We start from the raw sequence: 19,379 nt of genomic DNA on the forward strand, positions 1-19,379 counted from the left end.
AAGAAAATAAGAAAGAAAACAGAAAGAGAAGAGAGCAAGGAAAGAAAAACGAAATGATATGAGGAAAGAGGAAGGAATGGCGAAAGGCAAAATAAAATATTAAAGGAGCCCTTAACGCCCGAAGGTTTCATTTTCCAACAAAAGATGCAAACTACTTTCATAGTACGCAATAAAGTGACCACAATACCAACGAGCATCAAAAGGCATTCAGTATTCTACTAAACTCCCCGATCGAGATCCCTCTAATTGATTGAAGCAATTATGCCAGACAAGGCCCGACAAAAGTTAGATTACAAAAAAATTATTTCATGGGCAATAAGTAAAACTCGTCGTCTTATGTGTTCTTTGCTATCTAATCAACAACTGGCTTTTTTTGTGTGCTTACAGCCCCACATTTATGCCGAACGTATTCAGTTTAGAAGCATTTTACCTTTACGGCTACTTGTAGTTTGAATGATAAAGACATATCTTCGCTTCAGTTCCAGTACAATGCTTCCTCCCTAAGGCGTGCGGAAAGTAGCGGAAAGATGGTCCATGATTGACAGCCGCAGATTCCGTGACACCCCTAACTCCAGGCACACAGAAGTACCCTACAGGCAGAAGATCAGTACTTTAGAAACAATTAAGGCTGAAAGTAGCGGCTGATTCTGGCACTGCGCCAAACGGTATATATTCTGTACGACAATCAACAATAACAGTGAAACATCTCTTGTTTTACTAATGACGTTTTTCCTTGGGTATCAGGGTATCATTGAAACCACGAAGGGCATGTGTATAACGTTATGTGTGTGTGTGTGTTTGTGTGTGTGTGGGGGAGACTGAGTGTGTGTGTGTGTGTGTGTGTGTGTGTGTGTGTGTGTGTGTTAGTGTGTGTGTGCGCGTCCACGTGTGTGTGCGTGTTTGCGCGCGCGCGCACGTATGTTTGTGCGTGAGTGTGTCTCTGTACTCATGTTTATGTGCACATGTGTGCCCTCGTAAGTGTGTGTCTATGTATCTATGTATGTCTGTGTGTATGCATATATGTGTGTGCGTGTTTGTGTGCAAGTTTTTGCGGCAAGTTTCTGTGCCTACGAGCGCTTGTGTGAAAATTTAAAAAGATCTGCAGTGCTTGCGCCCAATCACGTAACTTTGCAAGTTGAAATTTTTTTCTAACATTTTCAAAAGAAATCGCAATTTCAGGCGACAAAGTGACGCCTATTCGCGCCACTTTGCGAAATCACAATTCCGCGTCGTCCAATGAGATACCAACTTTACTGTCACCGGCGGATCTCCCGTAAACACAACAGTATCTGTACTGTTTCCATGATTAGCCCTAAAAGTGTGGTAAAACTCACCCAACCATGCCCAGTTGTGATGTGAAATTTATCGTTTGCTACCGACGGGGCGATAGTTTGAAAGTTTGCTTTACACACGGTAATAAAAATTTCCCATCAACCACCGGGGGCCATGCCTTGGTCTATATCTCCGCGTAGTGACTTCATAAAACGGTGGAAGGTAAATTGAATAGTCTGCCTTAAGTGAACAAGATATTTTGTTGTTGGGAACTTCTTTTATCGTAAGGCGCGAAGCTTGTTGAAATTTTGCTGGGTCAGCTTTTGGCACGAAATTCGTATAGAAGAATTAGAATGGTAAAATTTTGTGGGAGAAAATTCTATTTTTTATGGTGGCTGTAGTTTGCGTGGCACGTTTTTTATCCCAAAAAAAAGGTTGTAACAGTGCATATATATTTCAACGTTTGTAACTGTTTTCTATGTGCTGTTGGTGCGATGTAATTGTTTTGTTTTATCTGTTTATTGAAATTTATCACATTTGTTGATGAATTGTCATAACAGGTGACTATCATCTTTTCAAGATGTCAACCCGGAGACCAGACTGTAAGTTTTGATCCACTCACACCGGTAAGGTCCCCTACTCTAAACGATAAGTGTGGTAGGTTTTTTTAATGCTCGAGGTGTGGCTGTCCCAAACATCTCAATTTAACGCCCTATCTGCAATAGGTACCAGAACTAGGTACTAATTTTCACCGGAGTAGAGTGCGGAAAAAGGTGTAAAGTGCCTTTTTAAACAATACAAGATTGGGATTTGAAACACAAGAACACGACCTCAACCATGCAACCACTTTGCAGCCTTACCTTCCATGTTTTCCATAACTTTGGAAACATTTCTATAGTATAAATAATGGTACACCCGTAACTATAAATCAACCTCCCAGCATCTATCATGGTATCTCCCACATACAAGCAGACAACATTACGAGGTCAGTTGTTTCAGAGGAGTTTGAAAAAAACTTTCTTAATCCCTTTTCATTATTCAACAAGAACGCTTGCTTTCATTCCATATCGAAAACCATGATCTTTCAAATCATAAAGGGTCCAAACATCGTTTGTCCAGTACGTCAAGAAATCTTTTCAAAGAGAAAACAAAGGAGATAGTACAGCTTATCTACACCGGGGTATTAGCAGGATTAATGTGGATTAGGATAAAGCTTTCCTATAATCTGGAAGGATTTGTTTTTCCAGATTGAGATCTATTTAGGATGACTATCTTTCAGACCCTTGTAGTGACCAGTGGTACATAGGTCAGCAAGTTTCATTGCTGTTGTAACATGGTATATTTCAACAGGGAAGGGTTGGTGGCTGGAGGTACTTCCTCACACACAGTCCCCCCATGTTACGTCCCTTCCGAAATGTGGGTGCAGCCCCAACCGAGATGCCCGACCCAGGATTGAACCGGATTCTATCTTCAATGAAAACATGAGATCAACTGTGAGGCTGCTACCAGTTGTGCTACAGGGGCATTCCCATGTTTGCAAGGTCAATAAACTGTCCCTGGTTTTGTAGAATGAGTGAGTTTTGGGACTTTTGTTGTAGAAACGTAGCTTTTTCGTGATCTCCCTACATGGTAAAATCTCCATTAAAACTGTGGCAACTGTTTAAAACATTCTTTCGGTCTAAGTACAATGACAAATCAACTCCAACACTAGTTCACCTTTATCCCATATCCCAACGGGTAACCCATATCCGTTGTTTTAAAACAAAACAGCATATGTAGAGAAATTATATCAACAAACAGTGCCATATTTTGAAAATAACTGCAACATTTTGAAAATATGGCATTTTGAAACCACTTTCCGTTGAGTTAATATCTCTAAATACCCCGTATCTATAAACAACGGATATAGGTTACCCTGCAGATGAAAGGTGAACTAGCGTTATTTTCTTCTCTACTGCGTTATTTTGAATTCACACAACCCCCCTCCCCATCCTGTACGTACTGCCACTAAAATACTCCACATCGTACTATATGACAAGGGCATCACTAAGGATCTCTCTGCGGCAGGACAAGCAGCTCAAAGGCTCGGGTTATCTGCGGTCCCGTGGGGCCTCCTGTCTCCCATCCCTGCGGTACACAAAGGACTGGAGGGACATTTATTACTACCGGGAACCGTGGGCGCTGTCAGGTTCCCCGGTATTATCTGTACATGGTTTATGGCGCTACAGAGAGCAACATTCACTTTACTCTAGACTGTTGTTTTCATCTTAGAGCCAAGGATGTGTCGCTTTTTACTTAAAGCAGGTATCTCACTGGGCTGTTGGCGACTGTTTGCGAAAGACATTCGCCAACAGGCGCTGATTGGTCGCTTGAAATAACGAATTTTATTTTTGAAAATTAAAAAGTGCAATTGACAAAAGGGCCATTGAGATACCCACTTAACAATGAAAGTTATGTTTTTGTTGCCATTTGTTTGTGTTTTTTTGTGTGTCTGTTTGTACGCACCCTGATCAGAGAAGCTATGGATGGATCCACGTGCTAATGTGATTAAGAGATGCTTAAACTGTTTTGATTGTTTGTTGTTTGTTTTGTATGTAAACTGTCACATGGCGTAAAAAGCCAAGTTTGTAATGAACAATACAAGCTGCATATACAAGCTACGTTTGATCCACTCACACCGAGAAGGACCCCTACTTTTTTCCATAAGTGTGGTGGGTTCTTTAACGTTCTTGAAGTATAGCTCTCACCAAACACGGGACCTCCATTGAACGTCCTATCCTAGGCACGTCCCTAACCGAAGCTAGGTACTCATTTTCACTTAAGTGAAGTGAAGGCACTAGGGCTGGGTATCGGTACAGCGTACCGGTACAAAACCGGTTTTTCTTATTGGACCGGTCCAGAAAAACCGGACCTGAAAAAGTTAGGTGAACCGGATGTTGGACCGGTTAGAAAATTAAAAGATTATTTTATCAGGCATTCACACGTTTTGGCGCTTGCAGGTGGAAGAAAATAACAAGAGTGAAGTAGAGTAGAAATTACAGTAATTTCTACCAAGTTTTACAGCCAATCGTACAGGTGCAGTTAGCGTTGTAGGATTACAAAACGCCAGTGTAAGTCTAGTACTCCACCGAACAGATTTCTTTGTAATGAAATTGACCATTGGTATGAGTCATAATGAATCAGGTCCAGGTTCAGGTCCGGACCTGGACCTGATCCTCTGGACCTGAATTGGACCTGAACCTGAATTTCCTGTACCGGTACCCAGCCCTAGAAGGCACTGATGTAAGGTGCCCTTCCCAATGGCACAACATCGTAGCTTGTCCAGACCCTCTCAGGCGGTTGAACACACCACAATGCCTCCGATGTGGCGTCGGGCGTGTTGTAACTGGTAAAGCGTTCGGCTTGGAATCTAGCTAGAGGTCCTGAGTTCGATCCCTGCCGTGCCCCGACGTTGTGCCCTTGGGAAAGGCACTTAACACGACCTTCCTCACTCAGGTGTATAAATGGGTACCTGACTTCGGTCGGGGAGGTAAAAGACTACCTTCTGTCTGTGTATGAGGTAATGCTAATATAAGTTACAATACTTGAGTGCAGTGTCACATTGTCCTCGTCTGTCCAAAAGCAAATAGAAAAAAAAATGGCACCGATGCTCCCGATAGTTTATACCACCCTGGAGGCAGCTTACGATACCTGTTTTGATGCGTCTCGCGGCGACTGTTTTAAATCCGCGGCCACAAATCCCGGCATATAAGTCATAAAAGATTAAAGTTGAAACTATCCTTGTATATGTCAGGAACGATTTGACTTGAGGCTCCTTCTGTAACCACGCCCAAGGGTCAATGACCTCCTACAAAGTCCCGGACGACGTAAAAATGACAGAAAATCGATCTATCTATTGACCTATCTATTCGCAAATTTTACATGAATTAAAAACAAAGTAATGTACAGAAAAGAAATGCATGCAGGACAAGGGGGATATGTCATGTTCCAACGCTAAGTTTTTTTTAGCAAGTTTTTACTTTAATTTCTAGCTCTATCATCTTCAAATACATTTTGATGCGGTCCAAAGGAACAGCCCAAGACGTCTTGGCAACCTCCTTAGCGACTATATATTGGGTATCCGATAATCAGATTACTTAAGGACCTTCGCATCTAAGATGTAAGATAAGATCCTAATCACGTCCTTAAGGGACCTTGTGCCTTAAGAACGGAAACTGTCGGGGGCATGAAGGCCCAAAATAGCACTATAGATGGTACCAGAGATATCATGCTTGCATAACAACAACAAAAATCTAATAGAAATAATATGAAATATAAAGGATTTGTCATATTTCAAGAATTTGTCATAGTGCCTTACGTGACCTGGTGCCTTACGAACGAAAGCTGTCAGGGCATGGGGACAAAAATAGCACTAGATGGTACCAGAGATATCATGCTTGCATAACAGCAAAAACAAATTCATAACTAATAAAATATATGAAATATATAGGATTTGTCATATTTCAAGGATTTTTCATAGTGCCTTATGAACGGAACTGTCGGGGGCGTGGAGACCCAAAAATAGCACTAGATAAACAACAACAAATCTAATAGAAAAATATGAAATATGAAACTGTTATATTTCAAGATTTTTGTCATACTGTAGTTTAAATACATAGTAAGTTTAAGGTATACCGTAAAAGTGAAAATATTCGCCGTGATATTGTGTTCGTTATTTTTGGCGATAACGTCTAAAGTTAATGACAAACTTAAAGCTACATTTACCCTACATACACTAAACAATGCATAGAAGTTTCAACATATAACATCAAAGTTAAAACCGCTGCAAACGATCCGTTATTGTGCTCCCTTCAAAATTAAATTGCAACAAGCATTTCCAATTTTACAGTCAGCTTCGATAGTATTGGACACAATTTACACAGAGGCTATAAAACATGTACAAGTTAAACCACGGTTTGAAGCGTCATCAAATGAATCCAAATCTTTCCCGAGTTCGTTGTATCAATTGCAGCAAAAATTTCCCATTTTACAGTATGTAGTCAGTTTTGATAGTATTGGGCACAATTTAAAACGAGGCTATAAAATACCTACAAGTTAAACCACGGTTTGAAGCGTCATCAAATGAATCTAAATCTTTCCCGAGTTCGCTGTGACCTCTGACCCGTCAGCCTGTGGCCCCCCAGCCGTGTTATAAGGCGGAGATTGGTCCACAGCTTGCGTCGTTCCGCGCGGAGCAACGCGACACGACATCGCATAAATCTGCAGCAAAAAGGGCATGACACGCGCGCACCGACCAATCAACACAGCCGTGTCTCGGCTTTACGGTTTGGACCTCGACCTATGCATTTTTCATCATCTTCACCCATCCGCTCGGCCTCTTTGTAATAAATCACTGACTAAACAACAAACAATGTTTTGATTTAGCCAAACTCATATTTTTGCTTGTGTTACATATCTGGTAAACCGCTTCATGGCGTAACACACCAGGTTTGTACTGAAGAGTACATGTACAAGCTGCATATATCCGATTTATTTGCACTACTTACACTGCGAGAAGGACCCCTACTCTTTTCGATAAGAGCGGGTTCTTTTACGTGTTTGGGGTGTGGCTCTCCTCAAACACTGGGCTTTCATTTAATATCTTTTCCGAAAGACAACCCTAGCCACAGTTAGGTACTCATTTCCACCTGTGTGAAGTCAGGAAAGTCTTGTAAAGTTCACTTTGCAAAAGGCACAACGACAGAATTCGACTCAGATTTAGAGTGTTGGACTCAGATTCAGTCATTTTTTCAAGAGGAATAAAAGAATCCATTTACATCAGGGCTTCACATTCATCCCTCAACAAAGACGGGGGGCGCCATAGACTTTCTTCAACTTATGATCCACTTCATGATGTGCTTAACGTGGCGTCGCAGAAATGGTGAATTGTTTATTCTTTGACAGACTAAGGCTGGAGTTGGTCAGTAGAAAAGTCTGTTTTTTGTTGTTGTTAAGTTAAAAATTACTCATTTATTCAGAAGGCAGTCACTCCTTTATCACTTTTCATGCATCAGTTTGATGAACTAATCATCATCATCGCGGGCTGCTTGTATTGCCCGGGCCAACTTGATGAACTTAAGTGAAAGTTTATCTCTCACTCTCACTACACGTCAATGAAGTTTCATACAGTTTGCTGAATAGAGCACGAAAAACCCTATGTTCTTGATTGGTTGAGTTGTTTGAAAACGTAAGTCTCCCGAAATCTGCTCTTTAAGTACACTTAAAGTAATAGTGAATAATACGTAAAGCATACTATCATGAAGCCAAAAACGCAAACTTTATGAAGGTGAAGATCGAGTTTCGTGCACTGTACCATCGTAAGGTTGTATCTGAAGATGATTTACGTCCGGCGGGGTCACAAACTTCCTTTATTGCGTTTTACTCAGAGTGGCAGTTTATGGCTGTTTTCTGCTTCAATGCTGGTCAATGGATGGTGTCAGAGAGGCTGATTTTCCAGATTGGACGGTTCCACTGGCTGCCGAGCCGGGCTCACGGTCCGACATAAATCCCGGCTTAAGGGGTAGGAGGGGTGCGGACTGCACCCGTGCGTCACACACACGCGTCGTCACACGCCAAGTGATGTCAATCTCCAAGCAGATCTTGCTGTGGCATAAAGCCAAGGGCAGAACCCGCCGTACGTGCAAATACGTGCTGTCTACGTGCCAAAACGTGAGCAATCTTTTGGGATCCTTAAGTGGTAAGTACCGCCTCGAACGCGTAGGGACGGATTTTGAAGCACGCAGACACACCGTAGAACTTGACGTGCAGGCAAAACTTTGTGTGCCATCGGGCTGCGGATTCACCCCATACGTGCCAGTACGGGCGACGCACCTGCACTGTACAGCCTGAACGTTTTCAGAAATACGTGGCGGATGTGGCCTCCCCAAAATAAACGTACGGACAAATTGCACGTACGGCGGGATGTGCCCTTAGCTTATGATAGCTTAAGACAGTATCATAAGCTTGGGAGTAATGACTCTGCCTCTCTAAGCCAATTACATTGGCTACAGCGAAACTGAAACTACTCCACCTGCTCAACTATTCCCAAGCTTATGATACTATCTTATGCCACAGCAAGATCTGCTTGGAGATTTAAGTGATGTGGTACCTGTGTGGTATTTTTTTTGTGTGTGTGCTTTTTGGACAGCTGAGGACAATGTGGCACTGCACTCATCAAGTTAGTAACTTATATTAACAGTGCCTCATACAAAGTACAGGCAAAAGGTAAAGGTAGTTAAGGAGCAGGAGGGGTGCGGACGGCACCCGTGCATCACACACACGCGTCGTCACACGCCAGGTGATGTGGTACCTGTGGTAACTGCCCTGGAGATTAAAACTGCACAGTGTGTCTTGTCTGAATGTTATTTTTACTATACTGCATTTTATGTCTTTTTTTTTCAAATCTTTATTCTTAAAGCAAATAATACATTTGTCTAAAAGTAAGCACTTTTACAGTTTATAACTATTGTACGGGGGGGAGGGTGATAAAAAAGTACTTGTGTCTCCTATCACATGAGTAAGAGTACATTTTTTTAAGTATAAGGAAGACGCTAGTATTTCTACAGTCTATAACTGCTACACAGGTAGCGATAAGTACATGTGTCTCTTATGCTGCCTTTCAAGCAACATTTTATATACTTTTGGCATCACAATGTTTTTAATTGTCTCTGTATTTTAATGAAATATTTCTAAAACTCGAGATGTATGTACTTTACAGAATGACGGTATACGTAGGTTGTTACTAAGTATGCAATGTCTCTTGTTCTGCGGCACATGTAGGAACTGCACCCCTGTCCAATAGCAAAGGAATCGTCACGAAGGGAAAGAAGCACAGAAGAACGCTAACTCGTTGAGTGATTATAAAATGCAATTTATGCATTTAGCACTATAATAAGGTAAATATCTTGATCGCGTGGCAAGGAAAGCAACAGGTACTCCCAAACCATTAAACGGCGTCGTCACGAGAACAAAATAGCACATACTGCTAGACAGCAATGCTTGCGCTTGCCGTGCAATATATCTATTAGCTGATTTACCAACACATGCACACATGCACACACACACACACACATGCACACACACACACACACACACACATGCACACAGATACACACACAAACGCACACAGAGTCACAGACATACATACACAGATATACACACAGACACACACAAATAGACAAAGACACATATTCACACATACACAAGAGGCAGTACATAACCGTTCGTGTTGTAACGCACATGGTGATAGTTTTGCTCCGATGCAGAGTTCCAAGTACATTTTTTCTGACATTACAGCACTAATAGCACTTAAATGCCTCACATTGAACACTTTACAACGTGGCTTCAAAAGGAAAAAAAACTCCAGATCAGTCCCATATTTGATATTTCTTCACAAAAAAATCCTGCAATTTTTTTGTATCGTATTCCCATTAGAAAATAAACTCAATTATGCTTATTTGATGATGCTAATAAAATCAGGCTCCGTTCCCTTCGTACCAAATGTACCAGCCCTGAACAGCCTGGTGCAACTATCACCGACCCGATCTCTAACCTTTGACATTTTATGACCGACACACAGACCCTCCGTTTGTCATCAGTTAAAGTAGCTCAAACCGTCGACTTTATGTTTTCAGATTTACCAGCTTTATTTCACCTTCTTTGTGACAAAAACAACATCAAAGAAGACCGACACGCCATTGCTATGCCATGTGATAAAAAATTCCCGAATTTCCATGTGTAATTTCTTGTTTAAGTGACTTGATAGTGTTTGTGTGTGTGTGTTTGTGCGTCTGTGTGTTCAGTGATAGATTTAGTGGCAGCATAGCTAATACATACTGAACTGTTAGTTTCTCCCTTTGTCCGCTCGCTACTACACCTCTAGTTATGATATTTTACCTTTATCATTGATGTAGCTGTATTACTAATGCAATGGATAAGAGTAAGCAAATATAGGTCATTTTTTTAACCCTCATAGATGTTCCGAGGAGCGTTGAAAAAGTTTGGCGAACCATTGATGAAAATATTAAATTTTGTGGGGTCTCTCTGGTGTAAGTCACCAGGTACAACACTATAGATATCACGCGTGACTCTGTGAGACAAATATATTCCATTTCACCTGTAAAATTTTCTATTGCAGTCTTGTTTATTATTTTCAAATTAGTAATTTCCAGCTTCTGTTAACTCGCGATCGCAAAAACAATACACGTCAATTTCGCTATGACGGCCCCTCAACGCTTTATGTGTTTGTTGTCTTTTTATTTATACTTTTCTACTTTACATGATATTCCATTTATCAAATCAAATGTTATCAAATCTAATTTAGGTCGCAGAGAGATCGCCGTCTAGTGGCATGGGGCCCTTGTACAGCGCTGAAAGAGTTTGCGGACCGGATGACAAAAGATGAAAGTTTGCGGGGGTTTCTCTCCAGTGTGAGTCACCAGGTCAGACCTATATCAGCACTGATGACTTGGTAGTCCCCACCAGATTGCTTCGTTCCACTCCTGATCCCACTTCCACCCATCAATCTGGTCCAAAAGGCCGCCCTAAAGAACCAGGGCTACCGCAGAAAGCACTACCACTGGCTCCCTCACACACGGGTAGTAATGGCCCGTATAATGAGCTTCATTAAAAATCTATCGAACGGAAAGTAGTAACATTCCATTAGCGCTGTGCTCAAGCCGCTCGGAACGTGTAAAGTTTGCGATAATGGGGTTAGGCCCCCACTCCGATAGACGGCGATCGCACTGCGCTCTCTCTGCGACCTAAAGCTACCGTATGTGCAAATACGTGCTGTCTACGTGCCAAAACGTGGGCAATCTTTTGGGATCCGTAAGTGATAAGTACCGCCTCCGTGCAAACTCGTAGGGAATCCGACAGATTTTGGAGCATGCAGACACGCCGTTAAACTTTACGCGCAGGCAAAACTAAGTTAGAGTGCCGTACGTTGACGTACTCCCTCCCTACTCTTGCCAGTCGTTCCCCACGTTTTTAGAAATACGTGGTACACGTGGCCTCCAAAAAAAAATCGTACGGACAAATTGCACGTACGACGGGTTGTGTCCTTAGCTTAAATAGGATATGTGCAACCTTCGCTTTCATAATGGGTATATTATACAAAATGTGAAAGTGTGACCGAGAAGACAACAAAACACGCAAAGTGTAAAAAGGTTTGCTTTAATTCTATACAATTCGTTGAGCGATCTGTCAAATTTTAGGTCGCAGAGAGAGAGCGGCGAGAGCGCCGTCCTAGTGGAACGGGGGTATTAATGAGGTTAGGCCCCCACTTTGAGAGACGGCGATTGCTCTGCAACCTCGCTGAGACCTAGATTTGATTTATACGAAGCCGCTGACTTCATAATTGTAATATCATGCATAGCATCAAAGTGTAACTGAAAATACAACAAAACACGCAAAGCGTAAAGGGGGTGCGTATATTTTCAAATCCGTATGAGGTCCGTATGGAATTCTTCGCCTCTACCAGGCTCCACAGACCGCTGGAAAAAATAGTAGAAATTGGACAAATATAGACAGAAACATTCCAAACGAGTTAGCTGGGTCGCAAACCATACTCTTCGGCCAGCTAATTTGTCCAATTTCTACTACTTTTTTCCAATGGCCTGTAGAGCCTGGTAGAGGCTAAGAACTTCATACGGACCTCATATGGACTAGAATGTATACGTATACGCAATGGAAACCCACCTTAAATATTTTTCTGTCTATGCAATTTGTTCAGGGATCTGTTAATCGCAGCGCAGTCGCAATGAAGTCGCCGCCCTATTGGATTGGGGTTGTAAAGAACCGAGTCTCCCGTCCGTCAAACTGGGTGACGAAAAGACGGAGGTTTAACTGTTGGTTTGTTGTCGGCAAGCAGAAAGGAAAAGTTGTCGAGTGAACAAAGGCGATCATACGGAAAAGTGAAAGTAACAAGTGCAGTGCACGTGGCGGAGAAACAAAAAGAAGATGTTACACGACAGGTATATGGTCGTGTATTTCTAAGCCATCACGTTTGGATGATGTGATCTACTGATTAGTTCTAGATCTTCGTCACTATATGACATTTGGAACACGTGTTGGTCCAGCGATGTCCCTGTAGCTCAATTGGTAGCACCTTCAATGGAGAGAACCCGATTCAAAGGAAGAAAGAAAGAAAGAAGGAAAGAAAAAGAAAAAGAAAGAGAGAGAATTGGGAGAGGGAAACAAATGACAAAGAGGGAAAAGAAAGAAAGAAAGAAGGAAAGGAAGAGAAATGAAAGAAAGAAAAAAGGAAGGAATAAAGAAAGAAAGAAAGAAAGAAAAGAAAAGAAAAGAAAGAAAGAATGTATGAAAGATAGATAAAGGTGACACAAACGTCGAAGAAAGGTGAAAGAGTAATGTCCTTAACAAAGGTACGAGTTGCCAGTGTCATGCCGATGTTTACAACCAAAGAAAAACTGAAGACAAAAGCAATGTTATTCTTATCCCAAATGAGCAAAGTTGCCATCCCTTGCAGAGCCTGAGAGAGTGCGGCTGTCTCCTGGCACTAGTGCAGGCTGCGGTGTAAGGAGGCGTCATCTGGCAGAGCCGGTGGCAGGTCGTGTGGCAGGATGGCGGGAGAGATACCATCTGTGCCGGGAGACACGATGGATAACGGCACGGGCAGCTCACTACGGGGTTTCACGGAGCGATGACTCTGCCAATCTCAACCATTTCCTATGCTTATCTGTATGTTGTTGCCTCCGTGAAACGGAGGTATTGTAGTGACTGCTGTGTGTTTGGGACAGAGGTGTCTGTCTGCAAGATAACTAGAGAAGCCTGGATGGATTGTTTTGGTTTTTGGGGTGTGGGTTGGTCTTTAAATAAAAGATTGTAGTTATAGGAAAAATTCTGTAAATTTGTCCACATGTGTTTCGAAGTTCGAAGAGACTCTGTAGATATAAATGGAATATAAGATGAAATAATGCAGTGTAATATTTTAGTAATATAATGGTATATTTTAATGCATATTATAATATTTTTTTAAAATCCGCCGTTGGGGCATGAATACCTAAAAAAACTATTTCTTCAGACTCAAACTTTGCCTATTCAAAATAATGTCAGTACGGAACTCATACGGAAGTGAATATACACACATGGGTCAACCGAGCCTTATGGTGGGTTAACACTTACGTATATATCCCGTATGAGGTCCGTTTGGAAATCATATCCTCTCTTAAAGTCCACAGATCGCTTTAAAAAACATAGAAATTGGACAAATATTGCCAGATAGCATATTGCCAGACCTGTGTAGAGGCTACGAATTCCACACGGACATCATACGGAATTGAGTATATACGTATACCCACGTGTAAACCCGGCGTTACAAAATCACCATCGGCAGTGTACGACAAACCCCTTATCCACCTGACATTGCCTAACCCGTGTTGCCACTATGCCTGCCTGACACTTACGGCTCAGGAAAATTAGCTTTATTAGATTTATACCGATGGCAAAAAGATAAGCATTCAAATTTTTGATCTAAAGATGGGGCCGTAAAACCCCAGCATATGGTGCGTATGGGAGGGGTGGGGTTGGGGGCGTCTTTGTGTGTGTGTATTTGTGTGATGGGCCGGATATGAATTGATTTATATCCCAAATATTCTGATATACGCAATTCTATATACAGAAGGCTGTCGTTTTATACACAAGTATTTATCTCAATGGACTGGAAGTGCAAATTAAAATACATCATGACATGTGACAATCCCTGCATGGCAGATATAGAAAAACATATCAAAAAATGTTTATACATTAGAAATTCCTCCAATGATTGTAAAGTCCTACAACGAATGTAAGAAACTTATCCCATTCTACAACTCCTGTATTAGTTTGATAAGCCTTCAGTAAAACTCTATAACTGTAGTTATGTAGATGCCATACTTTGTTCCCCGTAAAATTGTTGTGCAATTAAGTTATTGTTTATCGGAGACAAAGTTTCATAATCAAGATGGGCGCACTCTTTATACATTCTGTTATAGGATACATTCTGTTATGGAATATACGTGCCTTTTAATGTAGATGCTCCTTTTGTGCAGTTGCCATAGTATTGCTTGTTAATTTGCCGTTTCTCTTGATTAAGCTGATCAAATTGTATATATAAAAAGTCAACATGTAAAAACCGACTATTGGTGTCATTGCTTCTGTTATTACTATTGCTGTTGTAACATTGCTGTAGCATTTATTTCAGCTTTATCACTGTCTAGAGCGTCTGTATCTAGAGTGGTACAAGCATGACTCATACGATGCCCTCTGCGTGAGTTGTACCATCCTACACCCAGGTAAAAGAACGTATGCCCGGATGTTTTTATGACTCAGGCCCGCGTGGAACAACATGATTGACAGGTCCCACATCCTCCTTATGACGTCACCTAATTATGCAGGTCTTCTCCTGAACAGCCATGTCCTTGACCTTGAAGCAAGACGGAAACATTGAGAGATAGTGGAAAGGGTACCGCCATGACCCCCAGTCGGGACCCTTTGTCATGTCACGCAGAGAAAAAAGAACATAGCCAGGTAAGTTAGTCCCGGGGGACCGTCCCGTTTTCCAACCCTTGCACGCGAACGCATTGAAACGATCGAAAGAATCCTAATGCTCGACACTCCACCTGACTTTTATCATATGGCAAATAAGTTGGACACCGACGCCCCAAGGGACAGTTAAAGAGCAAAAGGTGACATTTCAAAATAGCAACAAATCTTCAGGCACTTACTCCTTTGACAGAGTCCCGGAGTAAATTGCCGACAATCACATTGACAAATTCAATTTGGCGAGTTATATACCTGCGAGGTATTTTCGCATCGAGATAGAATCCAGAGCGGGGACTAATAGGATAATGCGCAGCAAGGGGTGCGCAGCGGTATAACCCCGGGGTCTCATTGGATACGGCGTAGTTCCCGGATGAAATATGGCGGCGGCGCAGAGATCAAAAGCGATAAGCGGAAAGCCGCTTCCGGGATGTGTCCTATCAGATGAAGGCACTGCCGGCAGGTGAAAACAGCAAATTAAGTGATAACATGCGATTTTGCGCTGATGAAAATCGCTGTCGTTTCGCTCCGTTGTTTTTCTAGGGCATAAAAATGCAGTTGATAGTGTTCGCACAGAACGGGTGATCTAATAAACACGTGATCGTTGAAGAGCAATTTCAGGCAATCAGACAATGTCTCTGGATTGTACCAAACCATCCATAGCAAACTTACATATAAACCAAATTAAATTATACGTATGTGATTCTAGTACACTGTTGCTGTTGAACTCGAGTTTAAACGTCTAGCACGTTTGGCATAAAATTGCATTAGTAGTCAAAGATGTCAGGAATAAAACACAGAAGAATTTTAACTACTAGACTATCACCCCCACTTCTCTAAAACAGATGGACCGTTCTGACCCAGCGTGCGTGCGTGTGTGTCTGTCGGTTGATTGGGAGATCACAACGGGCGGCAACCTCTAACGGGTCTTACCATTAAGAGCGCGGGATTTCAATCACTTATCTCACCAGATTTCCCTCTTCGTCACATTCTAGGTTTGTCAGTCACCCGCAAAGAAAGCCCCAAAGTCAGAGAGAGAGACACAGCGAGAGAGAGTCGCTTGCGACGGCCCCCAGGCAAAAAATGGGATTGGAAAGGTAAATGTAAAGTGGAGCTATAATGGATTGTATTACCCTGCTCCGCGCCAATTCCATTCGGTCACAGTTTACTCGTTTCCCCATTTCTACATGGCCCGCAGCGATGTTTCTACTGTCATTCATCACAATAATACACGCTGGATGATGGTTTTCTATTGTAGGGAGGGCGTGTCAATTTCGTCTGTTGGTTTAACGTAAATTAACGGCGGGCTCTCTCAGCTAGAGGCTGCTGTTTGGGTGAGATAAGCCTTGGCGCGACAGGGTAAAGAAAATAATTATGAACAAACACGAGACCTCCCTTCCGTTGTACAATTTTAGCAGATAATTTGTCACTTTTTACGTTCATGTGCAATACGTTATTCTGTATGTATACGCATTAAAAGGTATTGTTTTACATTTGTGACTAGTATCAACCTGTACCAGTTTAGGTTGCGTGAAATAAAGTGAAAAAAAACTCGCGAAAAGGTAAAAGTAAAAAATAATGTACACTTCCAGGGGATAATTTTTCACTTTTTACGTCAATGTACAATGCGTCATTCTACATTTATTCGCATTGGTGTTGTTTTATATGTGTAACTCGTATTAACTCGCACCAGTTTAGGTTGCGTAAAATAAAGTGAAAAAAACTCGCAAAAGGGTAAAAGAAAGAAATTATGAACAAACACGAGACCTTCCTTCCGTTGTACAATTTCAGGGAATAATTTATCACTTTTTGCGTTCATGAACGTGCAATACGTTATTCTTACATTTACTCGCATTAACTCCTAGGTGTTGTTCTGTATGATTGTGTGGCTGGCATCAGCGTATACAAGTTTAGGTTAGGGAGACAAAGAAAAAAACGCGAAAAGGTAAAAGAAAATAATTAGGAGCAAACACGAGACCTCCCTTCCGTTGTACAATTTTAGGGCATAATTTGTCACTTTTTACGTTCATGTGCAATACGTTATTCTACATTTACTCGCATTAACTCCCAGGTGTTGTTCTGTATGATTGTGTGACTGGCATCGACGTATACAAGTTTAGGTTGAGGAAAAGTGAAAAAAAAACTCGCGAAAGGGTAAAGAAAATAATTATGAACAAACACGAGACCTACCTTCCGTTGTACAATTTTAGGGGATAATTTGTCACTTTTTGCGTTCATGTGCAGTACGTTATTCTACATTTACTCGCATTAGCTCCTAGGTGTTGTTCTGTATGATTGTGTGACTGGCATCAACGTACAGTCAAACCTGTCTATAGCGGCCACTCAAGGGACCGGACAAATTTGGCCACTATAGACAGGTGGCCTCTGTATAGAGGTGGCAACTTGTAGATAAAATACCCAAGGGACCGAATAAAAGTGGCCACTATGGACAGGTGGCCCCTCTGTAGAGGTGGTCCCTAATACAGGTTTGACTGTATACAAGTTTAGGTTGAGGGACACACAAAAAACACGCGAAAAGGTAAAAGAAAACAATTAAGAACAAACACGAGACATCACTCACAATTTAAGACGATAATTTGTCACATTTTACGTTCGTATGCGTTATTCTACATTTATTCACATTGAAAAGAAATTCATAGGTGTTGTTTTATATGTGTGACTGGCATCAATGTATACAAGTTTTGGTTGAGGGAAAGAATTTAAAAGTGAAAAAAACTCGTGGCAAGGTAAAAGGAAATAATTATGAACAGGAAACATCCATTTTGTTGTACAATTTCATGAGATAATTTGTCACTTTTTACGTTTATGTGAAATAAGTCATTTTGTGTTTATTGGCGTTTTTAAACCAGCTTGTGTCGGATGAATTAAAGAAGAAAGACTCGCAGTCATTATATACAGTTTATATTATTACAATACTATTCGTCTTTTTATTTCTGAAATATGCAAAAGTTAAAAAGAAAGAATTAGTATTGATACATTTTTTTAAAATTCCCTTCAATAGATCTCAATCATACAAGCAGAACGTAAAATGCAAGGATACCTATTTGTACATTTGTCAAAGAAAGCAAATTTTATTACATTATGATAAAATAGCTCTTTGCAATTCTATAACTTCTATCGAAGAATGTGAAGGGTTTAGGTAGTCCTCACATTGCGATATCTGGAAGGTGATTTTCCTTCAAGAAAAGCTTCGTGTGATACTTGTCCCCAGTGGAGTCCGTTGTACATGTTGTAAGTGTTTTCTGACCCGAAAGCACCCCTCCTGCCCCCTTGTTTATTGGTTTGCACCGGGGCAGGCCCAAACCAGGGTCCATATGGCCTTTACTCCCGTGGGTAGTCACTTGAAAATATAAAATTAATAAAAATCTTCCTACAGTGAATAACACTATTACTGTGTCTGTGTATGTCTGTCTATGTGTATGTTTGCGTGTTTGTGTTTCTGGATATTTATGGTCAGTATAAATTTAGAGCCTCTGGATGTCTGATAATGATATTTAGTATGTTAGGGTATGATAGGGTTTGAGAAGAGAAAATTCAAGGTCGACTTTGCCCCCCCCCCCCGTGTATGACCTTGGTACTGAAGCAAAATTTCTGTGGTGTTTTTTCCATCTTTTGTCCCGGACATGTTATGGTCTTGTTCCTATTGCACCGTTCACAACATGACCCACATTGTACCACCTACATGATACCCGACCTGACCACCATGTCGGCGGGATCAAAGGGGATTGACTGACAGGTGAACCTGACAGCACATTTTCGGCGGGAAACAAAGGAAGGTCAGTCTGAAGGTCAAGCGGAAAGGACGACCCAAATCCCGCCCGCATCTGGCTGAGGTAAACACGGCTGGCGTGTACTGATCTTCTGAATCATACTTAGGTCACAGCAAGTACATTTTATGGATCGCATCCCTTGCAGATTGCAAAAATAATGAAATAGGTCAAAACAACATGGATAAAAATAACAAGATGTAACGTTATAGCTTTTGAAAATAGACACCATAAACGTTGTAACAAGAGTTTAAGTTTTCAGTGACAAAACATGGTAGCATAGACAAATTATTCATTCCTGTATTCAAGAAGTACACTTGTGTAGTATAAGTGACACAAATGTTGTAGAGCTGTTATCACTTAGTTGGTAACTACGCTCATGACTTCTATATTGGTGCCATTTGTATAATTATCCAACCAGTTTCCCTTCTACAACTACAGTTATGGCGCGGCTACCTTCCAAGTGTCACTTCTGCAGGTACAACCATAGGCTACATTAAAACATATTTGCTCTTTTTTGGTATTCTCTCGTCATGTCGACCATCTTCGAAGAATAAGAAAATTCTGATATTTTCTCAAAAAATCAGGCGAAAATCGATGAGCTCGCGGGTGTCATTCATAACATTTACTTATTGTGGCCTTACGTACATGTAACATCAACTCTCATAACACCGTCACAATGAGAAAACATGCATAGATTTGAAGTGCTTTGAATAGATGTGCCAATGCAGCAAAGACAAA

Source organism: Branchiostoma floridae, chromosome 7 (genome assembly GCF_000003815.2).
Source record: "Branchiostoma floridae strain S238N-H82 chromosome 7, Bfl_VNyyK, whole genome shotgun sequence".
Lineage (NCBI taxonomy): Eukaryota > Metazoa > Chordata > Leptocardii > Amphioxiformes > Branchiostomatidae > Branchiostoma > Branchiostoma floridae.